Genomic DNA, 26,172 nt, shown 5'->3' on the forward strand with positions numbered 1-26,172 from the left:
TTCTCGATGTACCTAATTTCATAAATCTCAACTAAGATTAAAATAACTTTGAGATTACATGAAAATAGACGCTTCAAGAATGATTGCACTTATATATATATATATATATATATATATATATATATATATATATATATATATATATATATATATATATATATATAGACACTTTCTAGTTATCATTCATTCTATTTGAAAAAAGAAGTAACATGCATAGTTTAAACAACTATGAAGAGAACATCACCAAATTCCAACAAGATAAATACCATTTACGAGGTGATCACTAATCTGCATAAGCAAATTCTTTCAGTGGGAAAAAAAAAATCAAGAACGATTCCAGGTGTACGCCTAATTCTCCAGATTGATTCCAAGCTCCAAGTCCACTCCTTGATCCCCAAGGCTTCCAAATTCTCTCATATGTTCCAAGCAATTGAAAATCATGTCTTCTATATCCAAAAAGTAGATATTAATTTTGTTTCTTCAAATCAATCTAATCTTTCTTTCCAAGAGCTTGATTTTTCTGTGGAATGAGTGTCATTGGAGATGTAATCCCATTATAACTCTGAATGTGTGAAAAACAAGTGCCACATAGTGACTTAGTACTTGCCTTTAGTTTTAATATAAATTTAGTTTTAATTTAAAAAAATTATTATAGTATATTAAATATTTTAATTTAAAAAATGTTATATAGTTATAATTTTCTATAATATAATTAGTTTAAATTTAAATTTAAATTTAATCTATAAATTTAATTATTGATCTATATGTTCTATTGCATTTCTTAAATGATAATATAATATAAATAATATCATTTTAAAATATTTTTAATTGAATGACAAAAAATGTATTATAAAAGTTAATAATTAAAATATACAAATACATAATTTTTTAAATAAAAACAACTTTTAAAAGGTATTAGTTTTACAATTATCAAATTTGGCCCATAAGCTAAATGAATTCATACATAAAAATATATTAAAAAATTAAAAGTGATTAATTCGAGTCCTAGAAATTTTAAGATTTTAATTACTAGTTAAAACATAAAATTCAAAATGTATATAAAATATTTTAATTTAAAAATTGTTATATAGTTATAATCTTCTATTAGTTTAAATTTAAATTTAAATTTTATTTATAAATATAATTATTGATCTATATGTTCTATTGCATTTCTTAAATGATAATACAATATAAGCAATATCATTTTTGAATAGTTTTAATTGAACGATAAAAATTATATTATAAAAGATAATAAAATTAAAATTAAAAAATAAATTTAAAAATTTAATAAATTTTTTTTAAAGAGTATTAGTTTTACAATTATCAAATTTGGCCCATATAAGAGCTAAATGAATTTACCAATCAAATCTTAGAAAAATATTTTCTAAATATTGAAAAGTTAAAAAATTTACATCTATGCTATGCACAACGTATTAGTTTATAAGAAAAATCAAAAGTAATTAATTTTGAGTCATAGAAGTTAAAAAAATTAATCACTAGGTAAAGCATAAAATTTAAAATGTGTCACAATAGTACTTAGCCTACCGACAAGTACTAATAATGATCAATCAATAATCACTCTCCCTCCCAAAGAAATAGCAATCGATTCCTTTAATTGAACAAATATTCCTTTAATATTTGTTTATGTTATTAAGGATAAGATAGAATATAGTGCCTTTTAAGCTTAATCTGCATCAGTACAACAATCATCCTTGAATAATGTATGAAATTGTAGTTTACCTACATGGATTGTGTAGCAAAGGATAATAATACAAGAAAAATGGGCAGTCTTCTTTAAAGCATCTTGTAAGACTACCATGGAAATCATAAATAAGTTTCCCTACAACTTCTGCTTCCCAACTGCATAGTATCCAATGCCCTATTCAATGGTTCTTATCCAATTCTCTTTCATTCTAGTTTTCTTCTCTTTTGGGGAATTTTCCTATGCGTGAGGATGTCATAACCCATTTCTTTTTAACCAATTAAATTGCTATTATTATTGCCACTTGGAATTATTTAAAAAATCTTTATCTTTTATTAAACTGAAATAAAATCATTCTATTATTGTTTCCATTAAGAGTTTAAGTTGTTAATGATTTATCAAGTTTTTGGAAGTTTGCTTAAATACTCATTGAGGAGTGAATAGTATTGACCGAGCAATTCAAAAAAATTTCAAAATGTCTCTAAAATGCCAATAAGAATTTATCTATTTTATCGATGGTATGGAGAAGTTGGGAAGATCTTTGATGTTGGATTAACAATTTAGTTGGTTATTGTAACTAACTCAAGATTTCTTTAATGATAGGAAAACCTTGCACAAGGTACACGAGGATTAATTTTGCTTCTAGGAATTTTGCCTGTGAGGTAGAATAGCTTGTGTCTCTTTGTGTGAAATTTTTCCATGGTTGTTCTAAGTGGCCTTCTTGCCATCTTGCAATGGTTATCATGGAAGGAAAGTAGGATGTATCAGAACTATGAATACAATTTCTATATTTTTTACTCTATATGTTCTATTATAAATTTAATCCTTTCATTGTTACTCAAATGACTAGAAATAATAAATGGATTTTAGCTATGATGCTATGTTATTTCTTTTATCGAAGAAGGGGTGAACCTTCGAAAAATAATACTTACAATTCAAGTTTCTTGGTCCTTAGCCCTCCATTGCTTTTACAACCATTGTTGAAGGCATTTTTCTTTCTAAGAATTTGTCGTAGACAGGGCCACAATTGTGATGTTTCTTGGGTTTTTTAACACTATGGTGATACTATAAAGAGGAGAAACTCCCATAAAACATGAATGACATAGTGCACATGAGTGATAGGTTGAAATATACCATAGACAAAATTGGGGTTGATCCTTCAAGCTTCTCTGCTATAGTGAATTGTTTTGGTGAACGCCATTGGAAATTTTCAAGAACAGTGGGTTGATTAAGTGCTCCGGTCAGGCATACATCAAGAAATGCAAAATCACAGCTATAGAATTGTTATGTTTGGAGGATGTATAGAAGTATAAGTGATTAAAGAAAAGTGGTGGCTTATATCATGCTCATTCCCCTCAAGGAACCTTTAAAAAGATTATTCTTTTGATAAAATATTGATGGATAAAAATCACAAAGACAAAGACATAGGAGGGGAAGAGGTTTGTGGAGACTGAACCCACATGACTTTGGGTGCATTTATTGATCATCTCCCAGTAATCCAATGTTTTCATCACTTAATTCTCACTATCAAATCTTGGTAATTAGTGTTTAGGAAGCTTAGACATAATCACACATCTTTACCAACATCGTAATATTTGAGAGTTTTTTTATTGATGTTCCTCCATGAAAACTTTGATTTTACATCTAGTTATCATATTAAGATAATATTTCTACCAAACCTAACTACCATATTCTTGATGATGAATCACTAGTTTTAGGAGTTGGGTACAATAAGCTAATTTTGTTAAACCTTTTGTGAAGTCTTATTAACTTGGACACTATTGAAAGTCAAAAAAACCAACAACATATGCTTGCTAAAAAGAACAACTTGGATATTTAATTAGACCATAACTGAAACGATGATCTTATTGCTTTCGCTTGCAAGAAGATAGAGATATGCCTCTAATTGTTTTATTTTTGAAGATTTAGTGTTATTATTCTATTCTAGTGCCTACTTTCCAAATTTTAGCCTTGATAGTGTCATGTTCTCAATTTCCTATTAAATACTTTTAGAACATATAGTTCTAAACCTATAAGTCAATGCTTAGCTATCAACTAAGGTCTTAATTGGAATCTACTTATTTACTTAGGTCAACACCATCATAGCTATTGGCTTGACCTCATTTGAGATTAGTCTTTTAGTAAACAATAATAAATATGATTGGGAATTTCAAAGAAGATTGAGATGAAACTATACCATTAGATATGTTTTTTTGTATGAGGATTCATGAACTATTATGAAATTTTGATGTACTTATCCCTTGATTTGTGAGAGCTTCATGTGTGGAAATAGAATATGATTCTTGATATGTATTCGTATGCATGTATGTATGTGTACACACACACACACACATTTCTTGGGATTAGAAAAAACATTTCTTTTGATTCTTAATATGCACTTTGTGTAATTATCTTATAAAAGAGTTCCAAGATATGTTCGGCTTCTTGAGATGTTTTTCTTTCTAACAAGAATTGTATTGGATATATGCTTTGATGATGAAATGATTTAATGTGTAATTGATAATGTCTTATATCAATTGAGTGATGGTTGCATATGGCATGTTTTGAGGATGCTACATACTGAGTTGCTTATGATGTCTATCCTACATGTGTCAAATCCATATATGAGGGTTATGATGTGAATTGGAAATAGGGATGATAAATTTCTATGATAAGATTGACCCAATTATGTGGTTTTGTGAATGTCTAAGTGGTTGTGAATGGTTTTAGAACATGATTTCTTTTAACCACATGATTCCATTACCACTCTTGGTTTTACTTGCTTAGACTTCCTCAATGTCGGACAGGATATCTTCCATGTTAGGAAATATTTCGGGGAAGCTTAATAGCTTCTTGGTAGGGTGGTAAAGCACTCCTACAATATTCTCGCCCTTATGTTTCTTGAGTAGGTTTTGGAACTTATTTTAGTATTGTCATCTAGTTTAAACCATCCTTGTATTCTGGTATCTAGTATCTGGTAAATATATTTCTTTTAAATTTAATAATAATTGAGAATTTATGTTTACTGGTCAATATTCAAAGAGCCTTGACTCTCATTGAATTTTGTGTATTTTCTAGAGATTGCTAATGTGGCATTGGCTTTGTAGGGGCAGTATTTACATATGGTATTAGAGCTCTTGGTTTCACATACGAGCCTTGAGTTCACTATGCTATACACACAATCATAAGTCAACTAGCTTAATTTATGATATATGAGTTGATGACACGAGTTGCATGGTGTGTCTTCTAGTTATGATTATTTTGAGATAGAAGGATATGATGTTCCTTGTGTATCTCATGATTTTGGGTTGAACTTGCATTCTTTAAGAGATTTTCAAAATGAAAAGCTTCTGAAATGATTGGTAATCTGCATACCTCAGATCGTTATGACTATATTTTGATTTAAATTATGTGATGATATAATATGCATATTATTATATTATACTTGAAGTATTTATTTCTTTTCATGTGTGATGCAAGAAGGGTGTGAATTTCTATTAACTATTGATATAGTCAATGAATTGTTGACTTTTGCACTAGGCTATGATTGCCTACCAAATCAAGATTGGGCTTGTGATAGAAAAGAAAAATGTCCTTTATTGTGTAAATAGTATGTGGTGCACATGTGATGTATGATTTTTTTTAAATGCCAGATTAATGTGGTTCATTAAGTAACCTAGAATGATAAGTACGAAGGATGTTATGGATTTCATTTGCAAAAGTATTGCACATTCCATTATGCATTTAGAAATGTGTGATTATCAAGATACATTGAATGTGAAGTTTTTTTATGTTCTTAGTGGTCCTTGCACACAAAGTGGCATTAATCATCTACTCCCTCTTGGTGATTAGTGAGAGTCATTGTGCTTTATGTCAATTGGGTTCATTTGATTATGCCTAGTTTTTATAAACTTTGATGTGATGAGGGACTAGCTTGAAAAAACAAATTCTTATGACCACCTAGCCACCGATTTCTTATGTAACCTATTTACTGTGACTCTCGTTCACTTTTATTTTATTGGTTTTGAGAATTGTGAATCTTGATTTCAAGATTTCTCTGCCTTTATGATGCTAGTCTTGTGTTTTGAAGTGATATTATCTATCATGATTCAATGTGGAGCAATGATAGGATGCATAATGGAGTAGATTGCTAAGAACACACCATTCTTTCTTTTGCATTTATTTTAATCTTTTTAAATTTTTTTTTTTTTGGAAAGCTTATCTTCCGATGTGGGTTCCGAATGTGGACAGTCAAGGAGGGATAGAAGTGGTGCTTTCCTTTTTCACTCTATCTACCAGTGTAACACTGGTACTAAAAAAAGATTTGGCCAAAGCTATGTGCATATATTTATTTGATATGCTTGTCCATGTTTTATCTCCTTGCAACATCCATAATTATGGCTACTTAGACATATGTGGGAATCAATATGTTTCATGGTTGCACTAGATACCTCCTACTTTTTCATTATTGGACATTTCTAAGTTGGGAATTATATGAGTTAGATAGGATCCCAAATAAAGTATCTTTTGTACTTTATGGCCATTGTTAGGTTGGGAATTCTATATGTTAGGTAGGATCCCAAGAAAGTTTATTTTGTATTTTTTGGGCATTGCATGATTACAGGGTTGGGTATTCTATGTGTTAGGTAGAATCCCAAAGAACTGTAAGGCTTCATGGTTGGGAAAGAAAAAACCTCAAAATTTTTTTATGTGATGATAGAATGGCATGAAGGTCATACACCACAACTTGTGCTTATATTTTGGTTAAGAACATTTATGGTGATGAGATGGGCTTGAGGGCCTAGGTTGCAAACATGATAAAAAAATTTGGGTTTACTAATACTTGCACGATATTGGTGAGCATAACCAAATGATATAATTAATGGTGCATATCCTATGGTAGATCCAGTATTACATTTGTATGATGTTCTTATTGTGCCATGTCCAATGTGTAGGTCAACATTTTCTATGATGCTCATCGAGGTATGCCACTTAAGATTATACTTAATAATTATTAAATCGTGCATTTTGATTGACAAATGACATGTAGGTCAACATCCCTCGATAATGTCATGTGTTACATTCCTAAATAGATAATTATTATTGCACCTATCATTTTGACATGTAAGTTGGAAACTAGAATGAAATTTCATAGTTAATTGGAAGATATTTTATCTACTTGTTGATTCAACTATGTGTAGTTGACTTTTGACTAACTTGACTTGACTTTTGGCCTATGTGACAAGTGTATAGAAATGTAGTCTTCCTATGAGATTGAAAAAGGGTACATGTATAGATCCTTTTTTTTTCTACTTTTGATAATATTTTTTAATCGGTGTTATGTATATTTGATGATCCACTGTGCATGTGAATTCTACTTTATAGAAAGTTGTTGACTCATTTTATTTAGTCAACTTGGTCAATGAATGATGATCAACAATTTGGTCATCTTGAGTTACTTGTTTGACTCCTAGTTGATATGTTGTTTGACATAGACTTACCTATTAAGCACCCAACTTAGACCCTTTGGTTGAAATCTGTGTTTGGGATTTGGTTTGATTATCTATTGATGTAGAACTTTGGGTCAATGTTGCTTGACACATTTGACTATGTGGCTATCTACTATTCATCTTCTTATCATATTGGTTAAATATATGTTGCTAATCTTGAGCTAAATGATGCTTTTGATGTAAAATGTCAACTTTTGAAAGCATTTAGATGAATAATGATGATGTTATTGTGGATTTCATATGCTTCATGATGATTCAATTAACAATGAAATAGATGTAAGGTGATTAAATTACTTGATTATGTTTCAAGGACACTGACCTAATATTGTGGATTGTTACTCACTTACTAAGCATCACATGTTAGATGGTATGTATTGTTGATTATATGTGTTACTCATAATCAAGGTGTGATTAATGATGATTTTGAAGGGGACCATTAACTCTTGATATTTATATTGACTAATTATCTTTCTAAGCTATTTACACTTGGAATGAGCTAAAAAAGTATTATTAGTGTATGTGTATAATTATGGTGGGACATGGATATGAAGTACCTACTAGTGTGGTCAAATCCATGTGATGCCAAGGTATGATAAGTAACCACAGGTATATGTGTGATGTCATGTGATTTAAAGGTAATATGTTACCTAATTTTGAGAACCATTTAGATTTAAATAAGTATTTGATTTGCTATTTCATGGGAAAATTAATTTGATTTATGATATATGATGGTGTGACATTTGTGTTGTTCCTATAATGCAACAGAGGGAATGCCACATCATTATAAAGGGGGAATATTCTCGGAGAGAGTTAATTCTAACTATGTAAAATTGAAGGATGGTAACGGAATTCACACACTCACCTAGAAAAGTTTTTAAAATATATGTGTTTACATCAAGTGCATGTTTAATTAGTTTAACCATGTTACTTCAATATGTGTTAGTATTATCTTGAGAAGTTGTGTGCTTATTTTATTCAAATAAAAACTTGTGATTCTAGTAAATTAGATGAATGAAAATATTATTGATTGTGATAGAATTTGAATGTGAGTAGATGCACTATTGTTAAAAAATAAAATTGGAAGTTATATTTCTAATCTTGTTAATATTTCTTCTTGAGTCTCGGTGGTGGTAATTTCAATTTCTTAAACACCTCTGCATTGGGATGATGCATTTTATAAGGTGGGGAGGATGTAAACCATTTCTTTTTAACCAAGTAAATTGCTATTGTTATTGCCACTTGGAATTATTTAAAAATTATTTCTCTTTTATTAAACTAAAATAATATCATTTTTTTATTGTCTCCACAAGTTTTTTGAATTTTTTTTTTAAATACTCATTGAGTAATGAATAGTATTGACCGAGCATTTCAAAAAAAATTCAAAAAATCTCTAAAATATCGATAAGAATTTATCTATTTTATTGGTGGTTTGGAGAAGTTGGGAAGATCTCTGATGTTTTGGATTCACAATCTAGTTGGTTATTGTAACTAACTCAAGATTTCTTTAATGATAGGGAAAACCATGCACAAGGTACATGAGGATTAATTTTGCTTCTAGGGATTTTTTCTACAGGGTAGAATAGTCAGTGTCTCTCTATATGCCCTTTTTCCATGGTTGTTCTAAGTGGCCTTCTTGCAAGATTGCAATGGCTATTATGGAAGGAAAGAAGGATGTATCAAAACTATGAATACAATTTCTTTTGTTTTAAATTTTTTTTGTATGTTCTATTATAAACTAAATGACAAGAAATAGTAAATTGATTTTAGCTACGATATTGTGTTATTTCTTTTATCAAAGAAGGGGTGAACCTTCAAGAAATAGTACTTATAGTTCAAGCTACTTGGTTGCACACTACCTATTGCAATACAAACCCTTTTATTTTAGAGAAATAGCCATTAGCCCTCCATTTCTTTTACCATCGTTGATAAACACATTTTTCTTTCTAAGAATCTATTGTAGAAAGGGCCGCATTTGTGACATTTCTTGGGATTGCTAATGCTACATGGTGATACTATAAAGAGGAGAAACTCCCATAAAGCATGAATGACATAGCGTACATGAGTGATAGGTTGAAATATTATGGAATGAAAGAAGGATGCATCAGAAAGTTGTGAATACAATTTCTTTTTTTTAAAAATTATGTATGTTCTATTATAAATTAAATGACTATAAATAGTAAATGGTTTTTTGCTGTGACGTTGTTATTTATAGTAAATGGATTTTTGCTGTGACATTGTGTTACTTGCAATTCAAGCTTCTTGGTCATCCGCTACCTATTGCAATACAAACCCTTTCATTTTAGAGAAATGGCCATTATCCCTCCATTTCTTTTACCACCATTGTTGAAGACATTTTTCTTTCTAAGAATTTGTTGTAGAAAGGGCTACAATTGTGATGTTTCTTGGGATTGTTAATGCTATGGTGATACTATAAAGAGGAGAAACTCCCATAAAGCATGATGACATAGCGTACATGAATGATAGGTTGAAATATATTGTAGATGGAATTGGGGTTGATCCTCTGAGCTTTTTGCTATAGTGGATTATTTTTGTGGATGCCATTGGAATTTTTCAAGAACAGTGGGTTGATTAAGTGCTTACATCTAGAATTCCAGAATCATAGCTATAGAACTATTATGTTTGGAGGATGTACAAAATTATAAAAGATGAAAGAAAATTGGTGGCTTATATCATGCTCATCTCCCAAAAGGAACCTTTGAAAAGATTATTCCTTTGATGGAATATCGATGGATAAAAATCATGAAGACAAAGACATGGGAGGAGAAGGGGTTTAGAGGAGACTCAACCTACATGGCTTCAGGTGCATCTATTGATCATCTTCCAGTAATCCAAGTTCTTCATCACTTAACTCTCACTACCAATCCTTGGTAATTAGTGTTTAGGAATCTTAGACATAGTCACATATCTTTACCAACATCGCAATATTTGAGAGTTTCATTATTGATGTTCTTGCATGAAATTTTTTTGTTTTTCATCTGGTTGTCATATTGATTGAATATTTCTACCAAACCTTACTACCATATTCTTGGTGATGAATCATTGGTTTTAGGAGTTGGGTAGAAAATGCTAATTTTGTTAAACCTTTTGTGAAGTATTCTTAACTTGGATGCTATTGAAAGTTAGAAAAACCAATTGCATATGCTTGCTAAAAAGAAAAACTTGGATCTTTAATTAGATAATAATTGCAAATGATGATCTTATTTCTTTCTCTTGGAAGAGGACAAAGATATGCTCCTAATTGTTTTATTTTTGAAGATTTACCATTATTATTTTATTCTAATGCCTACTTTTCAAATCATAGCCTTGTTGGAAATATAGGAGGAGTAACTAAGAGGTGAGGGGTGAATCAGTTACTACAAAAATATCTATCCTAGATCCCTTAGATGTCAGTACCAAAAATAAACTCAGAAAACTTAACATTGCTGATGCTCGTCAAACACACATAAAATGTTGTAACTCAGTAAACATTGCAATTTCTTAGTAATTACTTAACATGCAAATCTTAAGATGTTATCAATGATTATCATTACTTTAACTTAGTTGCAAACACAAAAAAGAAATAGCATGAACATATTTGACACCAAGATTTAATGTGGAAACCTAATTGGGGAAAAACCACCAATTATAACTAGTTACTATTTTTAAATCTTCTGCAGTGAGCCTTGTTAGGAGCCAACCATGTTAAAGGTTACAAAATACACTATTAGGTGTGACTCTATTAGAGGATTGAGTCACCCTACTAGGAGTGGCCTTGTTAGAGGTCTTTAGACCTTGTTAGAGGATTGAAAAATAACTATTAAGACAACTCTATTAAGAGATTTAGATCACTGCTATAATGGTTAGAGAGTAACAATGAGATGACCTTATTTTTGATACAATTGAATTGTTGATTATAGATCTCTATTCTAACTTGTATACTTGATCTCCTTCCTAATCGAATATATCTTTTCAAATCCACAAGGATATTCAGCTTATCCTTTTGATTTGTTTCCTCTTGGCGTCATCAAATCTTCCACACATTCACTTCATATTCCTAATCCTCAACTTGACCTTATACTTATATCTTTCATATTGTCAAGTTAGCTAGAATAAAAATTAGAATAATTAAAATTCATCTTCACAGTTATCTAGAACGATCAGATAAAATAATTAGACTCAATATGCCAAAATAATAAAATCCTTCATTAGCCGGTCTTGCTCAATAGACACTAACTCATAAATGATTTTTCTATGTTAACCAAGTGAACTTGGTTAACACTGCATACTTGCACAAATCATTTGGTAACTAAGTGGGCTTGGTTAACATTATTTCCATCCAAAATTTCCTTCATTAACCAAGTGAGCTCAGTTAACACTCATCATCCACAAACTTTCCTTTGATGTCCGAGTGAACTTGGTAGATACTGCCTTCTGATCTAGGCAAACTTTAGAATGCTCAGTAGACATAGAAAAATGTCTCCACTGCCCAAGTGAGCTTAGCATACACTAACTAATAATGATACAAAATTTTGTGTAACATCAAAGACAATACACAATTTATTAATTGTATTCAATAATCACCCTTTTTGATGTTGATGGCAACACAACATGTCATAATACAATAAAATTTTTGGAGAAAAAATAAAGTAAAGAACATATCCTTAGTTTCATTCTAACTCTCATCCATGAAAACTCCTTCTGTCAATGTGAGCTCTTTCTACCTTTAGTTTCTCCCTCTTTCAAAAAACTTTTGTATGTATAGATCGTCTACCAAGTTCATTCTCCCTTTTTGACATCTCTTCACTATGAAAACAAAATTCTTCTTCTTTTCAAAAAAATTTCTATGAGATATGATAGTATACTTCTCCCTCTTTGACAACACATGCCAAACACAATGCTCATTGAAATTCAATGTACCTTAAGTACTGATTCATTTGCAATATGCCCTTGTTAATATTGCATCAAATAATTAATCTTCAACATGCTCTGGTTGATGCATCACTAAAAATTCATTTAGTGAGCTTTAGATAAGGGAATGACCTCTAGCTTACCTCTTAGATACCCAAATGCATCCTTAGGTAATGGCTTGGAGAATATGTCTGCAATTTGTTCTTTTGTGTTCACCTATTACAATCTAACTTCTTTATCTTGCATCAATTCTAGATTAAGAAGTGATATTTTATAGCAATATGCTTTGTTTTGGTATGCATCACTGGATTCTTTGATATATTTATTACACTGGGGTTATCACAGTATATGACTATTGCATCTTTGATCTCTATGTTTATACCTTTTATCAATTGTTTGAACCAAACAATGTTAGAACAATTAACTGCTAATGCCACATATTCTGCCTCTACCGTGGTCTACAAATGCAATATCAAGTCATGTGTGTACTAAATACTACAATTTTCTAATCATTGATCTGTATGTGGTATGATCTACTTGTTTGGAATCATCATTCTTGGAAAGCTTATGTCTAGCAGACATAGGGGTTCCAACTATTCTTGAATCTTCCATTCTAAATTTCTTTAGTATTTCTTTGATATATTTAGATTGAGTAATGTAGATACCATCTTTCTTTTGCTGAATTTCCAATCCAACAAAGAATTTTATTTCTCCAAACATAGACATCTCAAATTCCTTAATCATTTCTTCTAAAAATTCTTTGCACAAGTCATCATTTCTTGTGAATAAGGTATCACCAACAAATATTTCTGCCAATACAATCTTTTTATCTGGTCCTTCTTTGATATAGAGACTACTATTATCATTTGTTCTTTGAAAACCAATTTGTACCAAGTAGTTATGAAGTATTTCATACCAAGATCTAGGAGCTTTCTTGAGTCCATATAATGCCTTTTGTAACTTGTAGACCATGTCCCTTTTGCTAGGATCTAAAAAAACTTTTGGTTGTTTAATGTAGAATTCCTCATCAAGAATTCCATTCAAGAATATAGATTTAATATCCATTTGATACACTTTAAATACTTTGTGAGTTGTATATGCTAGTAAGGTTCTAACACCTAATCTTGCAATAGGAGCAAACATTTCACCATAAGGTTTTGTAGATCCTTATGATATAGTTTTCTAACATAGGTTCTTTTGATTTGGAATGAGTTTTACAAATTTCATGATGAACTTCAGTATCAAGCTCATGTCCCATTGTCAGTGACTTGGGTCCTTCAGACCAAGCTCGATAGCTTCTGACTCAAGTTGTTCAAACTGTGACTCAGGTAGCACTATTTGCAAATCGGTAACTATTGGATATTTTGGGGACTCCAGGGGTGAAGCCTCCTCTCTTCTAGATAGATTTGGTAGGGCATCAGGTTCATAGTAAAAAAATCTTCTCTAATCCTCAAGCTCTTTGTTGCTTTCTTCTTCACTCTTTTCTACAAACTCATCAATTCTCACATGTGCACTTTCTATGATTTTATGAATAGATAAATTCAAACATTTGTATGCTTTACTTCTATAGGAGTATCCTAAAAATATGCCTTCATCACCTTTGACATGAAATTTTCTTTTTCTAGATTCTTTCAAGATATAAAATTTGCTACCTAATTCTTTCAAGTAACTTACATAAGGTTTGTAACCATACCATAGTTCATAGGGAATTTGATTTGAATCTTTATTTAGCTATACTTTTCCTAAGGTATGAACTACAATGCTAATAGCTTATTTCTAGTATTTTATTGCAATATTCTTTTTTGTCATCAATGTTCATGTATAATCCATGATGGTTCTATTTCTTCTTTCAACTATGCCATTCTGCTGAGGTGTACTAGGGGTTGATACTTGTCTTTAAATTCCTTTTTCAATGCAAAATTCATTGAATTCATTGGAGATGAATTCACCACCTTTGTTTGATCTTAAAAATTTCAATCTCTTACAAATTTCTTTTTCTAGTCTTCCTAAGTGCCACTTGAATTTTTGAAAAGCTTCCTATTTTTCTTTTAGATACATTACAGTCATCATTCTAGAATAATCATCAACAGAAAGGATGAAAAAATTCTCCATTGTGACTCTCTATTCCAATAGGTCCACGTAAGTCTATGTGCATAAGCTCTAAGACTTCTTCTGAATGATAGTTCTTGCTTTTGAAATAAGTCTTTCCCATCTTACCAATTTGGCAACTTTTTCGTAGACCCATATTAGGTTTCTTCAAATAAGAAATACCTCTAACTCTTTTATGTTTTCTTATCTTAACCAGATTATCAAATTTTACATGGCATAGTCTTTTGTGCCATAACCAACTTTCTTCTACTTGAGAAAATATTTTGTGCCATAACCAACTTTCTTCTACTTGAGCAATAAAACATGAACTTTTACTGAGATCAAGATAAAATAGATTACTTTTTGTTTTCTTGCCAATTCCAACCAAATTTCCTTTTCCATCCAGCAGTTTGGCCTTGTCATCCATGAATTCTAATTTAAATCCAATGTTATTCAACTATGCTACACTCATTAGATTATGCTTTAATCCTTCAACCCAATAAGCATTATTGCATACATGTTCATAAGTCAAAGAGATACATCATTTTCCTTTTATGTTACAAGGTTCCTTGTTTCCAAATCTCACACTACCACCATCATAATATTCCATGTGTTCAAATTTTGTTTTATCTCCAATCATATGATGTAAATAGCCACTATCAATAATCCATGTATCATTTTTGCTAACATGAGAGATAAGTACCATCTTATCTCCTTCATCATCAGATTCATCTTTTACATCAATATATACCATTTCATCTTCACCGTTATCAAAATCTTTAGCCATAAAACAAGATTTCTTACCTTTGTCCTTGTAGTCCTTGTAGTTTTTGAATTCCTTCTTGCCTTTGTGCTTATTGTTTTTCTTTTCATCCTTGTTTTCTCTATTTGGGCACTTAACAACAAAGTGACCAACTTCTTCAAAAGAAAAATAGATTAGAGGAATCCTGCCTTTGTATTTTCCTCTACCTTTAGAATATTTCCTTACAAGTAGGACCTCAAAAGCTTCAAGATCATTGTCTGAACTTAATTTTGTTTCTTCTTCACTTCCTAATTAATTGGCCTTTTATTTCTTCCTCTTTTTCTCAAGTGAAAGTTTGGCTTCAAATGCAAACTCAATACCTTTGGAACTAGGAACATAGTTATCATAGTTATCCAACTCAAAAGCTATCAGTCTTCCAACTAGAGCATCCAAAGACATTTTAAAATTTGGATCACATCTCATCTCTTGAATAAAAAATACTCTAATTGCATAAATAGGAAGAAGAGTTCTAATTACCTTGCTTACAACTATTTTGTTATCAATGTCTCCTCCAGACACTTTGATTGCACTCACACTTGCTTCAATTCTTTCTACATATTTTGCAGTGTTTTCATCTTCTCTCATTTTCATCTAATCAAAATGACCTCTGAGAATTTTTTCTTTAGCTCTTCTTACATTGTCATCTCCTCCATAAATGTCTTTCAGTTTGGTCCACATTTCATTCATTGTTTTACAATCTTTTACTTCATCAAATTTATCATAACTAAGAGCAGATGCAATATCAATCATCATGATGTTATGATTCTTCTTTTCACCAATTTCTTCAATTGATAATGTTCCAATAGGAGTAGATTGTATTTAGCATCAAGATATTTACAACCTGAATCACTGATAGTAGAAAAATGTAACCTCATAAGTCCTTGCCATGGTGCAAAATTTTCTTTGTTCAACTTAGGAATCTCTCTTCTATAAGAAATCCTGATCTTTAGCTTACGTCTTTGAAACCCTTTGTGCAAGCAGCAAAAGCTCTAATACCAATTGTTGGAAATATAAGAGGAGTAACTTAGAGGGGAGGGGTGAATCAGTTACTACAAAAATATATATCCCATATCCCTTAGATGTCAGTACAAAAATAAACTCTAAAAACTGAACATTTTTGATTCTTGTCAAACATAAATAAAATGTTGTAACTCAATAAACTATCTCCACTGCCTGAGTGAGCTCAGCATACATTGACTGATAATGATATGACATTTTGTGTAACATCAAAGACAATACACAATTAATCAATTGTATTCAACAAGCCTTGATAGTGTCATGTTCTCAATTTCCTATTAAATACTTTTAGAATGTATAGTTCTAAACTAGTAAACCGATGTTTAGCTATAAACAGAGGCCTTAATTGGGAATCTACTTATTTATTTAGGTTAGCACCATTATGGCTATTGACTTGACCTAGTTTGAGATTAGCAATTTAGTAAAAACTAAGAAATCGTATTGGAAATTTAAAAGCATTGACTTATACTTTATGTTGGTTACAATAAGAAGTTCTAAAGTGAGATTGAGATGAAACTAGACTATTAGAGATGTTTTGTTCTATGTGGATTCATGAACTATTATGAAATTATGATATACTTATAACTTGATTCGTGAGAGCTTCATGTGTTGAAATAGAATATATATATATATATATATATATATATATATATATATATATATATATATATATATATATATATATATATATATATATATATATATATATATATATATATATATATGTATGTATATCTTGGGATTGGACAAAATGTTTCTTCTACTTCTTAGTATGCACTAAAAAGAGTTCCAAGATATGTTAGACTTCTTGAGATGTTTTGATTTTGAGTAGGAGTTGTATTGGATACATTCTTTGATAATGAAATGATTTAATGTGTAATTGGTATTGTCTTATACCAATTGAGTAATGGTTGTTTATGACATGTTTTGATGGTGCAACACACTGAATTTCTTATGATACTTATCCTACATGTGTTACGTGCATATATGAGGGTTATGATGTGAATTGGAAATGGGGATCATAAATTTCTATGATAAGATTGACCCAATTATATGGTTTTATGAGTGTCTAAGTGGTTGTGAATAGTTTTAGAACATGACTCCTTTTAACCATATTATTCTATTACCACTCTTGGTTTTACTTTCTTAGACTTCCTTGATGTAGAGCTAGGTATCTATTCTTACCCTTATGTTTCTTGAGCAAGTTCTAGAGCCTATTTCAACACGATCATTCTGTCTAAACTATCTTGGTATTCTGGTATCTAGTATCTGGTAAATATATTTCTTTTAAATTTAATGATAATTTAGAATTTAATGATTGCTTTTCAATCGATTCTCAACATATAAATTAGTTTCAAAGAAATAGATAAAAAAAATTGATTATAACATAAAGTAATTGAAAATAAAAGTATATTATCAATGATTCATGATTTTGTCAAGTTGAAAGGTTCTTAATGAGCTTACTATGGATAAAGTCTTGTTAACAATGAAGACAAAACAACAGGTCTAGGATGTGATATATTTCATTTTTTGATATGTGTGTTTTAATTCTAAATTATGGTCTAGATTTTATAATTTTATTTTACAAGATATTGTTAATTTTGTTAATGAAAATTATTTCAATTGATTTTTGATATATGAATTAGTTTTCAACATAAACATAAAAAAATATTAAAAAGCATCTTATAATTATATAAAGTAGTTGAAATTAAAAATATATTATTAATGGGTCTTTGTTTTGTTAAATTGAGTTTACTAAGGATCAAGCCTTGTTGAAAATAGGCTTTAGTTTCTCTTCAATTAGATAAAAATAATATCTTACATTAGAAAATTTTAGTAAAGGGAGATTCCTAATTATTGTCTTTAGAATTTATTGGAACAAGTTAAATTCTTAAGATAGGCACAAAAAGAACAATGTAAAAAGAAATAAAAAATATTAATTGAAATATAAGAACTACAATTATAAACTACAAATATTCTTCTTTACTTGCAATTTATGATTTAATAATTTGAAATCTTTACTTAAAACAAAAAAAAATTAGTACCTTCATAAATAATTATAATACTAATAAATTATAAATAATTTAAACTTATTGTTGTCTATAATTAATATAGAAATAAATGATGGAGTAGAATGATGTGAACAAGTTAGTCAAACTTGCAAAGTTCCCAATGCAAGCTTCTACCATTGATATTGTACAATATTAGTTAATAAAATTACAATGAGCAAAACATTTGGATGCCACCTAATATGACATATTTTAACATTTATTAATTAAATTCAAACTCACATCTATTATCTATAATTGTTAATTTAATTAATAAATGGTAAAAAAATTATGTAAGGAATATTTGTTGAACACAAATTTCACTACTCTATACGTATAATGTGTCCATAGAATAGGTTAAATAGGCTAGTAATGAAGTTGGTTAAATAGACTAGTAATAATATTGTCCTACTAGGACCATTACTATTGAGGATGACCCTAGTCCATTGGGACAACAAAGCATTTCATTGGATGGACCACTCAAAGTCATCGCAACTTATGGGGATTTATATTTCATGAATTAAACATCTTCTTTACTTGTTAGTCCATGCCTGGAACTGATGTTTTTCTTGTCCCCCTCTATTTATTTGTTCTCAGGAAGCATGGACAATATTCCAAGGTTTGACTACCAATTATTCATGTAAATAAGTATCTACTTATTAAGCTTTACTTAAGTTTACTTAGGTCAATGCATTATTTTATTATTTCTTAGGTGAGACACTTAGGAGTTTGTGTACTCTTATGAGTTGTCATGTTGACACCACTGGAGTAAGCAACTCTAATTCAAAACATGGTGTCTAGAACACTAGAGTTTGCATAATTAAATGAGTTGTCATGTAGACAACATAGTTATTCACATTCCTAATTTAGCAAATGGTGTCTACAACAGTATTTTGCATGCTACACCTTTGTAGGCTTATCCTCTCATCATCGCACTTACCCCTATGCTTAATGGAGGATAACCCATATTTGGTGGACATGTGCCTGGTTGTATGACTTTTCATGTTGTTGACTCCTATGCATTCTAGAAGCATTCTAGAGGCCTCTATATATAGACACTCCTAGTGCACTTTCAATATATTGAATGAATATTATATCATCATTCTGATCATACCTTTTTTTGGTCTACTATTGTTCTTGTGCTTGAGTTCCTTGATCTTGGGTGAATTTTTCTCTAAGGAAAATTCTTACATGGTATCAAAGCTCAGGGAGATTCTTTACACATAACCGTTCAAGACTATTGCTGCTTCAACACCTCGACCTAGATCTAGATAATCTATAGAAATTGGGAGTGTCCAGAGACAAAACAAACCTCGCCATTGCATCTGAAATATTGATTCGATGAAAATTGGCTATAAATTCACCTATGCTGGGCCAAAGTCAATTTTGAGACAATTTTTTTTTTGCAAACTGGCACTTGAAGGCCTGATTTGCAAATTGGGTATGGTCATTTATTAGATCTACACATTTCAATTGTTTCAGATCTATAGTTTTATCCTTCTCCACAATTTTTTTGAACCTAGTATTTTTTTCTAAATTCTTTTTAGCCCTATAGGCCCCTATAGAGAAATTTTTTTAAGGAAGCGGGTAGTGACACCCCAGCCCCTACAAAGAATATATTTGGAATATTCTATCTATTTTGGTCATTTAATGCAAATTTGGCAGGCACATTATTATTTCCCTGTATTTAAATCCAGACCGACCACAAAGTCTGGCTTCACCTCCTCAATCGGTGATCTCAATACAAGGTGGCCCGACTTGCCTTCGTTATTTGACATCCATGACTTTGGGTTTTTAAAACACCACAAAGTCTATGCCACCATCAATGTGGGATATAACCCATAGCTCCAGCGAAGTTTTTAAAAAACTCCGGCCTGCAAACAAAAATTTTGCCCTCGCATTTTACTTCTGGCCTGTTTGCCTATTTCTTAGTACCTGACAACATTTTTGTTGGCAATAGCAAAAAGAAAATTGACAACCGTAGAGCAGGTTCCACTCTAGTGTCAAGTTTCTAGCAACGTGAAACACCATTGGCCTCCACTTTTTGGCACCCAGTCACATTGTGCCACGCAACACTTCTGCTAGCTCGGCCAACACTAGGTGGCATGTGGTGCCCCATAAGCCATAGACTCACTAGCCATGTAGGCCACCCTCCATCTAACATGTGGAAAACTACCACCTCATAGTAGTAGCCCTAACTCAACATTGATATGTCAGCATACCAATCAGTCAAGCTTTATGCCAAGTGACCATACACCTCAAATTTTTTTCATACAATTTTGTACTATTCATACCCATCTGTATGGTGTTGATGTCATCATTATGTCAATGTGACATCATCCAAGGGGCCCAAGTATGATGACACCAGCAATCTATTCTCTTAAAATTGGTGGTCATCTGATCGTCATCAAGAGGCAAAATATAACTATTGTGATGGCCATATGACCATCAAATTTAACCTCATCTTTTGTTGATCTAATCCCTCTCCAAATTGATTTTTGATTTGATAGTCCAACTTTGGGAAGCCATATCTCAGTCATCTGGACTCCAAATCAAGTGCAATTTTTTTTTTTGTTAGAATTTCCTAAAATTTCAGTGGTGTAGTTCATTTTTGGTTTTGGTGCATGGATTTGTCAAAAATTGCATCTTTTTCCAACTGTACCTATCCAATCTTTCATTTTGCAACTTCAATTGCTCCATACGAGCTCATCTGGACTCGAAAATAGGTTCCATTTTTTTTTAAGTACATTATTTTTTGTCTACTTTCTAGATCTACAATTAGATTATAGGGTTGTGTGGATAAAAGTATCACTTTTAGAATTAGGTCTATTTTTGCATTGTAATGCTTTGATATATCTTCATAATTGTTGTATATCTAGATACATTATAATAGTGTAGTTTTGAACTCCACGAGGAAGTTGTAAAAGGAAAAATTAGAAGTCCACTAAGGCCAAAATTGGCAAGTGGCCATTGTAAATGCACTACATATAAAGTGCCAAAAGCATCTTTTCTAAGGGGGTGTTCTCGGTGTTGTGTTCTTCTTTTCCTACTATTTTCTTTCGTTTTCTGCATCATGGGAAATTTTAAGTTTCCAAAATTAACACCACATAACTATGCTACATGGTCCATTAAAATGTGGTTTCATTTAATGCATAAAGGAGTTTCTCAATATGGAGATGGTTCCATTCCTAAACCAACAAGTGATCAAGTATCTCCAACTAAAATCTCAGCTTGCGAAATGTCAACTAAAACACCCCTTTGGGCTCAAATGGTAAAAATGGCCTCTAATTATTTGTGTTTGCATGAGAAAAGGAAACCATCACCACAAGTAAAATTACATACATATTGATGGTTGTTGTGGTCCAGTTCAGGTGTAACACCTAAGGCAATGGTAATAGTTCTCACTTTTTGCCCAAGTTTGGCACTAAAGTAGATATGTTTAGCAAAAACTTGAGCTTCAAATGCATATTGCTACAAAACCATAAAGAATTTGATGATGATATAAACTAGTGATTTTTAGAAATTTCTATCTAGTTTCTAAATGTATTTTTAAATTATTTTTAAAAATTTAGTTGAAGTCCATTTTTCCATCTCCTTTGAGAAGTGGTTTATATGAAAATCAGGATTTTCAAAGAGCAGCGAGTCGTTTGACCAAGATAACTTTTAAAAAAAAATAATAATGAAAAAATTCTTTCAAGGTAAGAATAGTAACATCAATATCTAGCAAGTTTAGTTGGTTTCATTCAATTTCATTAAAAAATATAGATTTTATTTAGTGGAAAAGTGACACTAACAATAACTTAGACATAGCTTGTTTTTTATCAATATAATTTGAGTTGTATTTATCAAAATGATTTTTTTCTTGATTTTCTATAAAGGTAACAACCATACCTTTGATTGACATATTTTGAAATTTTTAATTTTCTCATTATCTATTTTTCCCAAAGCTTCAAATCTAGATTTGTGAAATGGCCAAAAAACCTATATTTAATAAAACTAAAAATTAAACATCATCATAAACATAATATTTAATAAAAATATAGTCATTAAAAAGATTATTCAAAGTAAAATAATTTTCAATATTTAGTTTTAGAATATGGACTTTTTTAGCGCTTGTTTAAGCTATCAAAAGGAAAAAAATTGATAGAAAAATTTGAGTAAGTCTATGAAATTTCTAATTTTGGGACCTTTCAATGAAGGGGGCTTCAAATTAAGCCCTTGGAGAGGCTTCAAATGAAGGGGCTTCATTCGAAGCCCCCTAAGTGGTTATTTGGTTAGCCCTTGGGGGGTTCGAATGAAGCTCCCTGGCCTACTTTTTGACCACTTGGTGGCCCTAGGGGGGTTTGAACAAAGCCCCCTGGCCTAGTTTTTGGCCACCTCTTAGCCCTAGGGGGGTTCAAACGAATCCCCATAACCCACTTTTCAGCCATCTATTGGCCCTAGGGGATTTGCTCAAAGCCGTAAGGCTTAGTTTGAATCCCCTACGATAGTTGGCACAAGGGGCTTCGAACAAAGCCCCTAGCACCATCAATTTGAATGAAGCCCTAAAGGGGTTTCATTCAAAGCCCCAAGAAGACAATTTTCCCACTTTTCATTTGATTTTCTCATGATGAAAAGTGGGAACCATTATTGTGGCCTACACAGGTGTTGCATATTACTATTGCTAGCATGGTTGATAATGTCAGCTCATGCACTACAATGGGGCTAAGCATGTTTTAGTCATTTGCCAAGATTTTGATGTGGATTTGGAAGTTGTTGGGAACTAATGTTGTGACTCATAGTCTCAACATTAATGCGTAAAATTCATGCACCAATTCCAATTTCTATGATTGAAGTTTAATTTTGCATGTGCATGATTAACAAAAATTCCTCATAGTCAACCATCCATCCATTTAAGTTGCTAAGTTTGTATAGTATCTCCAACATGCAATTATATTGTAACTCCAACATCTTCCCATTTAGATAGGATTTCAATACTAAACAGTTTAGACTTAGGTTTCCATGGTACCTAGCTTTTATATCAACATTTAATAACTAGTTATTCATATGGTATGTAAATTATTGTTACAAGTAGTGAATTTTAGCTTCACTTCATGGTAGGTTTTGCATTTCTACATTTTATATTGTAAATTGTAATTTCATAGAAGTTGAGTTGATGCAATAAATAAATAAAGACTTTTTGCTCCAAAATAGTGCTTCCTTTGTTCATTTATAGAGTTTTTTTTATTATGTTATATCTATATTATTTTTATTGTTAAGTCTCTTTTTCGACTATTGTTTTAGGTTTATCAAATGGTATCAGAGCTATAAGGAAAGGTCTAGGCATGATTGTTTAATGATGGAAAATCTTTGAGAATCAAAGTTATAAGGAAATATTTGGGCATGATTGTTTGATGATGGAAAATCTTGGAGAATGAAAGTGTGTAGCAAGGGAAGAGATAGTAGAACTGTAGATATCATGGATCTTTGATGATATGCATGGAAGATTTTTGGAGTGAAAATATGAAGAGGGTACACTAAAGGAGATGTACTTCATGAAATCCAAGAATAGTGTCCACTAGAACAAGTAATGTAAGATTTTTTATTTATTTCAATGGGGAAGCAAGGAAATAAAGTAAAGAAAGAGAATTAAATTTTGATTTTTGAGAAAGATTGTTTGAGAGATGAGTTGATAAAATTAGAGAAGTGTAATTCTTAATTATCAGAAGATTTCAAAAATTTTGGAAAGGAGAGATAAGGATATTTAGCAAGGGAAATGATGAGTTGAAAGAAAATTCAATCTTGTTTGATGAAGGAAAAAAAGAGAATGTTGATTTAGGTAAGCTGGTAAAGATTTTGGAAAAAAGATATTGAGATCTTGAAATCAAAGCCATCAATTTGTGTTGTTTCTTGTAGCACAAAAGGTTTAACTTGTTATCATGTTTTGTCAAGTAAAGATGAAGGTAAGAAAATATTTGCAGGTATAGATGGAAATTGTTATGATGATAACAATGAATATTTTAAAAATAATATTGGTATGAAGATTATGAAGAAAATGGGCTTTAAAGGAAGTGGATTAGGAACATGGGCAAGAAATGATGAAGCCTATCTAAGCTATTTAAAGGCTGAAATTCAGAGGCCTTGGATTTGGAAAGAGAGATACAATTGATGTTAAAAGTATGAAAGGTTTAGATAAATCAGTTGAAAGAGTTCACTATTCTCATTGTCAGGGAAGAATGTTTAGCAAATAAATGTTGGCATCTTCACCATTGTTAGATTTGTGTGTTGAGGACTCATAGTCAAAATAATTGTTGGAATAGAGATATGGTGGAAATCTACAAAAAATTGTATGTAGATTGATTATGGATGGATCGATGGATCATGTTCATAGAAGGTGACAAACATGTTGACAAGGTTTTACAAACCTAAAAGTTTGCATGTCAAAAGTGACAATCGTGGATCAATGTTTAGAAGTTTGAGTGAAGTAGTTGATGACTATGTATTTTGATTGACACATGGAAGTGTCAAGCCTCTTCTCTATATTAGAGAAAGAAGGGGAAGGCCGAGCCTTGTGATATCTTTGTTAGAGAGAAATTAGTAAAGAAATAATTGACTTCTAATAGAAGTACTATGTGAGTCTATTAGACTCTAGTGATGAAGAGTTGCATTATAAGGTACATGGATCAAGTTGAGCCATGTTAGATAAATTTGTGAGTCTTGGCATCAAAGGGGAGTATGTTGGGAACTAATGTTGTGACTCACAATTTCAGCATTAATGAACAAAATTCATGCACCAATTCCATCATCCATTATTGAAGTTTAATTTTGTATGTTCTTCATAGTCAACCATCTGTTCATTTAATTTGGTAAGTTTGTGTAATAATATACAACATGTAATTATTTTATAACTACACCATCTTCTCCATTTAGATTGGATTTCAATAGTAAACAATTCATACTTAGGGTTTCATGGTAATTTTTAAATATCAACCTTTAATAAGAAACTTTGTTTGAATATAGTGTGTAAATTATTATTACAAACAATAAACTGTAGCTTCATTTCATGGTAAGTTTTGTATTTCTGCATTTTATATTGTAAACTGTTGTAATTTCACAAAAGTTGAGCTACTGCAATAATAAAATAAAGATTTTATGTTCCAAGACAGAGCTTCCTTTGTTCATTAACTGAGTTTGTTTATTCTATTATTTCTATATTGTTTTTATCAATTAGTCTCTTTTCTAGCTATTGTTCTAGATTCATCAGAAGTCTATTGGGTGGTGGTTTAGAAGTGTGGTGAAGTAGGAGGTTCATGTTCTTGTCATTGCCACTTTGTAAATCAGTCACTCAAGGACAATGTTCACCACTATGATAAATGTTATGAAATCTCCCAATTATACTCTCAGATATGCTAAGGATCCACATGCATAGAGAATTTGAGGTGTATGTTAGATTGAGATGCTATGAAAGGATGGAACTTATTGTTTTTTTTTGGGATAATTTATTAGTTTTCATTGTAGGGTTTTAAGAATCTCCTAGTCTCACTCTTAGACGTTCAAATGATTCACCTACATAGAGAATTTGAGGTCTATACATATGATTGAGAAGTTGTGTTCAATAATGTAATTTACTAAATTTATTTTTTGGATGATTTGATATTTTTTGTAGGGTTTTAAAATCTTTGAATTCTACTCTTAGATATGCAAAGAATCCACTTGCACTCAAATTTTGAGGTCAATAGCAAGGTTGTGGGAGGATATAATAGATGGATATTTTTGATGTTTTGTTATTTTTTCTATAGGGTTTGAAAATCTCCCAATTTCACTCTTAGATATTCAAATGATCTGCTGACACGTAGACATTGAGGCATGTAAGATCAGATTGAGAAGCCAGTTTGAATTTCTTTATAATTTCTATAAGATTCTAAAAGTGGGACTATTAGCCATACATGAGATCGATTTGAGAGAAATTTTATGATTGCTTAAAGATGGACCCTTTCATGGGGATTCCTTATTATAGGGTATAAGTGTCTGAAATTTTTCTTTATTTAGATATTTTTTGCATTTTTTGCTTTGGTGTTAAAAATTTAGATATTTTCCTTTCAATTTTGATTTTGATTT

This window comes from Cupressus sempervirens, chromosome 3 (genome assembly GCF_028749045.1).
Source record: "Cupressus sempervirens isolate cs-2001-9-10 chromosome 3, ASM2874904v1, whole genome shotgun sequence".
Lineage (NCBI taxonomy): Eukaryota > Viridiplantae > Streptophyta > Pinopsida > Cupressales > Cupressaceae > Cupressus > Cupressus sempervirens.